This window comes from Octopus bimaculoides, chromosome 20 (genome assembly GCF_001194135.2).
Source record: "Octopus bimaculoides isolate UCB-OBI-ISO-001 chromosome 20, ASM119413v2, whole genome shotgun sequence".
Lineage (NCBI taxonomy): Eukaryota > Metazoa > Mollusca > Cephalopoda > Octopoda > Octopodidae > Octopus > Octopus bimaculoides.
In genome coordinates this window covers 18,574,169-18,584,646 of record NC_069000.1, presented here as the reverse complement: position 1 = coordinate 18,584,646, position 10,478 = coordinate 18,574,169, and the positions used below count along the sequence as shown (strand labels likewise).

At 37.3% G+C, this 10,478-nt stretch overlaps 1 protein-coding gene across 4 annotated transcripts in view; it reads left to right on the top strand.

Annotated features, from left to right (window-relative positions):
- Positions 1-10,478, top strand: part of LOC106876501 (zinc finger protein 93) — a 90,463-nt gene that overhangs the window by 3,334 nt on the left and 76,651 nt on the right. The window lies entirely within an intron of this gene.

Genomic DNA, 10,478 nt, shown 5'->3' with positions numbered 1-10,478 from the left:
ATATATATATATATATATATAATGTATTTACATACAGTCATCTATATACGTGCATGTTTTTGTGGCATAACTGGCATAACTACAGGGTTTTCTGAAAGTTATGACCTCTCAAAGTCTGGGGGGGGGGGTAAAACCCTGTAGTTATGCCGTTTTTGTTTGTTGTGCATTTAATCCTTTCTTATTGTGACACAAGGTGAACTATTCCTAACAGTTGTTTAATCCCAGGTTAACTCTGAAAGACCAGACGTACAATCAAAAGCGTTCCAGTCATGAACATCCCCACTTTGTTTTTAGATTACATGTTGGACTACGCTTTCTAATGATCTTGTTTTAGATTGTAGAGTGTCATTTAAAGAAGATCTGTTATCTCTAGCAGATTGCTTGATCGCATAGCGACTATTGAGGTATAGGAAACTGCAGTGATCCCTCTTGTGTATTATTTATTGGCTCTTATTTAGACAAACCTGCGGGAATTTAAACTTGGAACGTTGAGGCGACGGAACAACACGAAAGTGTTTAACTCTATGCTTGTCACCAGTGTAGTTTCTTATAGATTATATTCATTGAGTTTTTAGAAGTGTATATGCCTGCATGCATGCATCTACGTATAATTTCAACACTTACACGCAATTACATACACGTGTGTATATACTTTATGTCGAGTCGTTTGGTGTGCGACACACCCAAACAATTTATGGCGCGTGTTTAAAGTTTCATTATTGTCGGAGAGAAAAAAGATGAAAAATACACTATGTTGAAACTAGTAAATAGCCTTTGTCGATCCCCTCACCATGAAAAAAGCAATAGTAAAATTCCTCATCTAAGTTCGTGTGCCATCATCCTTATGAATATTAATGTAGATAAATGACTTCAATATATCTTGTTCTGGTTTTATATGTTGATATCCTGTATCAGTAAATTCCATGTCAAGTTCTCTTTCTCTAACACACACACACATACATATACATACACATTTTTTAGTTGTCCTTGTTTGACAAGTGATTTGATCTATTATTGTAATGTGTGATGAAATATAACAATTATATCAAGTGCAGATTATTGTCCTCGTTAAACGCACACGGACATTATATTCACTTTTACTTTGTTATGATTTCGTAGTAAAGTATCCAGCCAATCGACTAATCCCTACTCGTCCCTAACAGTCTTGTGTCTATGTCATAAATCGTCGTTTTTTCCGTAGCAATGGCAGTGTATATTAGAAGTCAAAGTCTTTCATCGTAAGACATTCCTGCCATATTATATGGCAATAACAAATCATATCACAAAATCAACTTCTATTCTGTGAATTTGAACGATATTTCCAGCCCAGCAGTTTTTTACGTCAACTCTGCTTGTGGTCTTTTCTTGACTACCACCAAGCTCCACCGTCGTTTCAACAACCACACATTATTTTACTTTGCTTCCATGTCCCGTCCCCCAGTACATTGTACGCCACACACCGTCGCACCTAATGCCACGAATGTACTGCTACACACACAAACCACCCACATCTCTGTTCAGGCGTTCACTTCCACTCCGTTTAGAAACACACATATAAAGAATATGTACTTGGAGCTCCACGCACACGGAGGCGAAATACTTGAGTCACGTATTAGAATATATACTTGGATCCACAGATAGAAAGTTAAAGACTTGTATTGTAAGGAGTCAGAGGAAAATACATACACTATCCTCAATACATCAGCACACACACACTACCTTACTAACATCTCATACACACACAGGGCCCTTTCTAACTACACCTACATACACATATACCCTACCCTCACTTGCATCTCTCATAAACACACACATACCACTTTTGCTGCGGGCAATCTACACACACTACTCTCACCTTATCTATGCATACTAACCTCACCATAATCACGCATGGCCTTCATTCATCACACATACACCCCTCATTCATCACATATACACTGCCCTCACTCATAACACACTGCCCTTACTAATCGCCGCATACAACACAACACAAACCAAGGAGGGGACCACTGTGATACTTTGACCTACTTGAAATAACAGTCTTTCCTTCATATCACACCCCATTGTCTTAACAGAGGAAAACTTTGGATCATGTACAATTATATACTTTTCCTAAAAAGATAGTATGATCGTGGCTGGAAGGCTTTACATTGTATGTCTGCCAGTTCAGAACCAATTTGGGGCTAAACAACAACACAAGGACAAACTGCTCTCACCATACTCAGTCATTTACCTCTACCATGATTTCAACAAATGTGAACTTATAAAAAATACTCAAAAACGTCTTTGACTCTTCGTAAAATTTTTTGCTTATCTGACACTACAAACTTCCTTTGGCATGTAAATCTATCAAAATTTCCCCCTTAATGACCATCAGTTCTGTTTCCTCAAAGCCAGATCCACAAGTGACCTTCTCCTCTGTTTGCTTTGGAGGAAGTGATGTTGTCATTCTCAACCTGAGTAAGACTCCGATCATGTCTTGCATGTAATTCTCCTATTGAAACTTTCTGCCTGTATGCTCTACCTATCTCTCATCTCTTGGATCAGTAGCTTCCTACCGAATCCCCCTAATAATGGAGTTCTTATTCTATCATCTTTGGCATACCTGAGGGTTCAGTTTTATCACTCCCTCTCTTCCTTCTATACATCAATGACTTACATGCTATCACACCCAACAACACTCACTCTTTCACAAATAACACTACCCTTCATTCCTCCCTTACATTCTCCATCTATGTTTTATCTACCCTCAACCCAGACACAAAATGCCAGGCACACACACCATGAATAGTGGCCTTGAAAGCATCCTCCTGTAGGTATATGCCAACTTTTTCTCTTTCAACAGCAAGAAAACACAAAATGCTACTCGTATCAAGAAAACATCACACCATACACCCACTAAATATGAGCAGCATACGACTCAAGCTCTCAAATTTACTCAGTTGTTTGATCTTACTATCATCAAGGCCCTATCCTGATGAAAGCAAGTCCTTAACATAGCTAGGATCAAATCCTTATCCTTACAAATTCCTCTTCTGTTCAGGGCCAGAAAAAATTTCAACCTCTAACAATTATTAATACTCTACAATGGACTTCCACACAGTTTCCATCTACCAAATTCACTCATGAAGCATTGTTTAACCTGGGACTATAGTACAAGATATTTTGCCGAAGATTTCACATGTTAAGATAGTACTTGCAACAACATGGTAACAAAAAGGACTCTGTATCTACACAACCAGTTCAAATTGATTACTATTATAGATAAGATTCATACTCTACAATGTGTATTGTGTATTATTTATCTCATTTATAATATTACTTGCAAAAATAATATATTGATTATCTACATGAATACAGTGATAAATTTAATGAACAAGTAGAGGTTCACCAGGGCTCAGTTCTCAGTCCACTACTATTTATTATAGTCTTCCAGGCTATAACAGAGGAATTCAAAATAGGATGCCTGTGGGAACTACTATATGCTGATAACCTCATTCTTATTGCAGAATCTATAGCAGAATTGGAGAAGAAATTCCAGGTATGGAAGCAAACCTGGAATCAAAGGCCCTTAAATTTAACCTTGTGATGACAAAAGTTGTTAGCAAGAAAGCAGATAAGATTCTCTTGCCATCACTATGTAGAAAAGGAGTTGGAAGTAATTTCATTCACTGCACTCAATGTAAGCTATGAACTCATAAGAGGTGTAATAGAATCACAGGTAGATTAAAAGATAAAATCGTCTTCCTACATGCAAGAACAATAAGCGCTAAAGACTCTCTCAAATGCCCAGGAGGCTCTGTTGAGGTTGTGGATAGTTTCTGTTACCTAGGTGACCAAATTAGCAATAGCGGTGGATGCTCTGAAAGTTTTGCTTCTAGAATAAGAATAGGATGGAGGAAGTTCAAAGAACTATTACCTCTGTTGGCAGCAAAAGGACTCTCTCTCAGAGTGAAAGGTAGATTGTGTGCTGCTTGTGTACGAATGGCTATACTCCATGATAGTGAGACCTGGGCTCTGAATGCAGAAGACGTGTAGACTAGAGAAGAATGAAGGTAGTATGTTTTGTTGGATGTGCAACATCAGTGTGCATGTATGACAAAGTACAATAATCAATACATGAGCAAAAACATCTTTGCTAACTGTTTCATAATAGTTAAAAAGTTCATTTAATCATTTGACTAAATTTTGTAAACTTTAAATTTAGTTTATGCATAAATTACCTCTCTCTTAGTGATAATACACTTCACAAATTAACCTAAGACATAAATATTTTTCTGGTATCATTGCTTCACCAATATTTTGATGCAATGTGATATGTAGTCCATCCAAATGTTTCTTCTTACCTTAGCTGCTGAATTAATTAGCCCTTTAACATTTAAATCAACCATATCCAGCCCCCAAACTCTACCTGTTTTATGTTCAAACTGGCCAGATTTGGTCTGTCTCACCTACCCTACAATGTCATTTTAAAAATGTACAGACACATTGTCAAAATTTCAATGCTACAAGATAATGCTTTATTAATTCAAAACAGTGTGAATGTAGGAGTGGCTGTGTGGTAAGTAGCTTGCTTACGAACCACATGGATCCGGGTTCAGTCCCACCGCGTGGCACCTTGGGCAAGTGTCTTCTGCTATAGCCAACCAAAGCCTTGTGAGTGGATTTGGTAGACGCAAACTGAAAGAAGCCTGTCGTATATATATATATATATATATATATATGTGTGTGTGTGTGTGTGTATGTTTGTGTGTCTGTGATTGTCCCCCCCAACATCGCTTGACAACCGATGCTGGTGTGTTTACATCCCTGTAACTTAGTGGTTCGGCAAAAGTGAACCAATAGAATAAGTACTAGGCTTACAAAGAATAAGTCCTGGGGTTGATTTACTCGACTAAAGGCGGTGCTCCAGCATGGCCACAGTCAAATGACTGAAACAAATAAAATAGTAAATATTACATTTGACAAAATAATCTGAAGCTAAAGGGTTAAATTTGGATATTTCGCAGAGTGTTACGGCCATGTGGTTAAAACCACATGATTGTAACTACACGGTAATAACACATAACCAGATGATTTCAGGCTGGTCTCATTCCGCAATACTTTGGATGTGTCTTCTATAGATCTGGACAACTAATGCCATGTGCAGTAATTTGGTGCATGGAAATTGAAGGAAGCCCATTGTATGTGTATGTGCAAAAATACACATATACTTATAATCCATGCAAAGCATTGATAATGTTGATGTTAGCGCATTTGATAAAATACTTTACTGTATTTTTAGTTTGTATATTTTTATATTTTTTAGTTTTAAACCCCCACTAGGATCATTTGACTTTTTACTTAGACTGGAAGGATGATAAGTAAAGTACCATTTAAAAACCGATATCAGTCTAATCAACTGATACCTTTTGCTTAAATGTGAAGCCTTGTGCTTGTGTTAAAAATCTTTCTGATTCTTTGGATGTTATGTCTCATGGAGGTGATGACAAGTGGCCAGGACTTTTGGCAATTTGCTGTACTTGAGAGGACACATCAAGCTTAGTGAAATCATGGCCGTGACCAGTGCCAGTGACACAAATGAGGCACCTCTGTCAGTGACACACAAAAGGCACCCATGCCAGTGATGCATAAAAGACGCCCAGTACACTCTATGGAGTGGTTAGCATTAAGAAGGATATTGAGCCACAGAAACCAAGCTAAAACAGATGACTGGAGCCTGATGCAGCTCTTTGGCTTACCAACTCCTGTCTAACCCATACCAGCATGGAAAACAGGTAGTACATGATGATAATGAGTTAGCATAACCTCGCATTGTGAGAAATTGCTGACATAATCATTGAACCATGTTGTACTGCACTAGGTTCTATTGTGTTCCTTAAGTAAAATTTCCTAATGTTGACATAACAAAACGGGAAAACATGCTCTACTTTTCAGTGTTGGATGTTTAGTATTTGCTAGTAAATAAATCCAGCTTTTAACAATAATTGCCTCTCTCCACTCTCAGCAAAACGAAAAACACAACTCATTCAAATAATGGTTTCTTTATTGTTGTTATTTCATTGTCATTTTATCATCCACATTTCCATGTTTGCATGGATGAAATGGGGTTTATTGTGGTATATATTCTATGGCTGAATGCTCATTTTGTCACCAATCCTCACCTATGTCCAATCAAAGTAATATTTCTCTGTGACCAGACATGTTTTTACAGGATATTGGAAATGAATAACACTGCTTGTATGACATGACATTCATTTACAACTATAGGGCAATGCCAAGAGAAGGAGACTCAAATATATATGCAATCACATATCATCATCATCATCATCATCATAATGGACAAGCTTCTTTCAGTGTCTGTCTACCAAGTCCACTCACAAGGCATTGGTTGACCTAGGGCTATAGTAGAAGACACTTGTCCAAGATGCCACACAGTGGGACTGAACATGAAATCATGTAGTTTGGAAGAATAGTAATAGGGTTATCACTATCTCTAAAATATTATTATTAGTTTTCAACAAGGTGGCAAGCTGGCAGAATCGTTAGCACACCTGGCAGAATCGTTAGCACACCTGGCAAGATGCTTAACAGTATTTCGCCTGTCGTTATGTTCTGAGTTCAAATTCCACCAAGGTTGGTTTTGCCTTTCATCCTTTCGGGGTTGATAAATTAAGTACCAGTTGGGTACTGGGGTCGATGTAATTGACTATCCCCTCCTGCCAATTTCAGGCCTTGTGCCTATAGTAGACAGGATTATTAGTTTCCAATTACATTACAATTTTATGTTAGGGAAGAGAAGGAAAAAAACTAATGTTTTGTGTGCCCTATCTCTGTGAGTTTATCATTTGTGTGATCTTTCTCTGTGTGTAACCACTTTTGTGGTTCCTTATTATGTGACACACCTATGTTGTCCTTTGTTTTCTGACTCCTTCAGTGGTACTTGTGTGTGTGTAAGACAAAACCTACATCTGAATGTATGTAAAAGCTATCACCTAATGTGTGTATGCGGAAAAATAAATCTTCAGCTCAATTTGTGTCTGTAAGCTAAACCTGCATCTATATGTGTGTTTCTGTGTGGGAAAACAAACTATCATTGAAATCTGCATAGAAAAAAATCTATTCGTGTCTTTAGAAAAACAAATTTATTGCTACTTAAAACTATATATAAAAAAAAAACTTTCACACATACACTCACACACATATCATGGAGAGGGAGAGTGGAATTAAAGAAAGATAACTCCTATCTTAGCTGCCAAAGTATCATTGGAGCTACAATGGTAACAAATACCACAAGAGCTTGTCCTAACTACGTAATTATATTAAAGAACTGCGAAATATCAACAGCTCCAACAAACCTTCTTCCTCTGCCAAACATCATCATCATTATCACTATCTTCGTCAACACCTCTTCACTAGCATCACCAACATCATTAGTCAGCTCAGTGTTATTATAATTATATATTTTTTAATATGCTCGCTATTTAAGATACAGGAGATTCTGATGTATGTCATTAAGTATGTTTGTGTGTATGAAGCTGTTTGTGTATAGTTGCGTGTGAATCACTAAGAATACTGAACCTAAATGAAGATAAAACACAAATGCTAAACAAATCTGAAAATATTCTGTAGAACAGATCTGTCCAAAGATGAAATGGTAGTAATGGTGGTGGTAAGGATCTCAATAAGCCTATATAGTGATGATGACAATGGTATAATGTGTGTGTGTGTATGTATCATCATCATTTTTGTTTTAGATTCCACTTTTCCATGCTTGCATAGGTCAGATAGAATTTGTTGAGGCAGATTCTCAACGACTGAATGCCCTTTCTTGTCACACAGCTGATATATTTTCATGGAAGATTGGGAATGAACAAAACTGCTTGTTTGATGGTGACTTTCATTTTCAATTAACCCATGATATCAAGAGAAGAGAATACAGGGAAACACACACGTTTTCTTTAATTCCATTCCACTCTCCCATTCCATAGTGAGCGTGTGCATATACAAGGTGTCCATAAATTTACCTTTAAAATTTAACAATAAATTGTGGAAGTTGTAAAGATAATTTATGAACACCCTGTACACACACACACACACACACATATATGAAGAGCATCTTTCAGGTTTCATTTAACAAATCCACTCACAATCTTTGTTCTGCCTAGAGCTATAGTAGAAGATGCCCAAGGTACCACAGAGTAGGATTGAACCTGGAACCAAGTGGTTGGGGAAGCATTGGGAAGCAAGCTTCTTACCACACTGCCACATCTGTGGTACCAGATAAAGTGATAAGGCATGCTTACAAGTACTGTCTTGAAGTGTATTTTGTTTGTTTTTGGTTTGTTCAGATATGCAGTTATTATCAGTGTTTTTGTTGCATTCATGCACTTGTGTACACGCCTGGATTAGTGTTTTAGCATATGCAGTGCTAGTACTAGTTTTAGCTTTTTATCATTAGTGACAAAGATAGCATTCAGTACTAAGTAACAGTGGACATATATATATATATATATAACCATTTTGTTTATATGTATGTGTGTCTATACTCACGTGCACGCACACATTCAGGGCAAGTCATATAATGTAGGTAGGTGTGTCTATATAACATAACTAACATGGATTTATGGATTCTTTAAGATATATATATACTTAAGATAAATTTTAAAAAGTAAAATAGCTGTGACTAAATTATCTATAAACAAACTTGGTGCAGGAGTGGCTGTGTGGTAAGTAGCTTGCTTATGAACCACATGGTTCCGGGTTCAGTCCCACTGCGTGGCACCTTGGGCAAGTGTCTTCTACTATAGCCTCGGGCCGACCAAAGCCTTGTGAGTGGATTTGGTAGACAGAAATTGAAAGAAGTCCATCGTGTATATGTATATATATGTATGTGTGACTGTGTTTGTCCCCCCAACATCGCTTGACAACCAATGCTGGTGTGTTTACGTCCCTGTAACTTAGCAGTTCAGCAAAAGAGAACTGATAGAATAAGTACTAGGCTTACAAAGAATAAGTCCTGGGGTCGATTTGCTCGACTAAAGGCGGTGCTCCTGCATGGCCGCAGTCAAATGACTGAAACAAGTAAAAGAGTAAACTTTATTATGCTGCTTTTTTTCATGTTCAGCTGAGTTCAGTTCCAATTACATTGCAAAATATATAAATACATACATAAATGCACGCATGTGTACAGATCTATATAAAGGTTTCCCGTTGATATAAATATTATGAAGCAACCTATATACATATAACTGGCCAACATGCTAGAAATAACTGTTAAATTTTCTTTGGATCACATGTACCATCTTTAAAGAAAAAAGCACACATTGGATGATGTAGTTCTGAATAGACTGTTTCTTAAAGACTGGAAAGTTACTAGTAAAATGACTTATTTCATTTCATAAGTCTGCTCAATCAGAGCTAATCTGGTGCTCACAGCAACATTTCTGTGTTTATTGTATTCAGCAACATTCATTTCTTGCTGGTACCATGTAAAAAGCACTCGGTTCACTCTGCAGGGTGGTCTGTGTTAGGAAGGGCATCCAGCCATAAAGACTATGCCAAAACAGACACAGAGGTCTGGTGCAGTCTTCTTCCTGGCCGGCTCTTGTCAAACTGTCCAACCCATGCCAGCATGGAAGGTGGCTGTTAAACAGTGATGATGATAATACATTATATATATCTATACATATACATACATATATGTATACCCATACTGGTATCATGTAAAGAGAACTTGTGCTGGTCTTACATAAAAAGCATTTGTGGTGGTACCATATAAAAAGTACCCAGTACACTCTGTAAAGTGGTTGGCATTAAGAAGAACATCCAGCCATAGAAACCATGCCAGAACAGAAAATTGGAGCCTGGTGTAGCTCCCTGGCTTGCCAGCTCCTGTCAGACTGTGCAACAGACTGTAAGTGATGATGATGATGAAGAGGAGGAGGAGGACAATGATGACAATGACAATGATACATAAAAAAAAACTCAGTGCATTTTAAATGAAGAATACAGATTTATTTAGATATCCAGTTGACTGTTTCCCTGTGTTATCATAGCTGTATCATCAGAGGTCAAAAAAAAAAATATATATATATTTTATGACATCTGGTAATTCTCTGATAACATGGTGAAACAGAATAATCTAAATTTACCCATGCACAAATATGCACACACGTTTTTTTTTTTTTCTTTCATACACGAGAAATAATTTCAGAATATATATGTATGAAGTATTAAAATATCAATTAAAAATATACATAGGCGCAGGAGTGGCTGTGTGGTAAGTAGCTTGCTTACCAACCACATGGTTCCGGGTTCAGTCCCACTGCGTGGCACCTTGGGCAAGTGTCTTCTACTATAGCCTCGGGCCGACCAAAGCCTTGTGAGTGGATTTGGTAGATGGAAACTGGAAGAAGTCCGTCGTATATATGTATATATATGTATGAAGTATTAAAATATCAATTAAAAATATACAT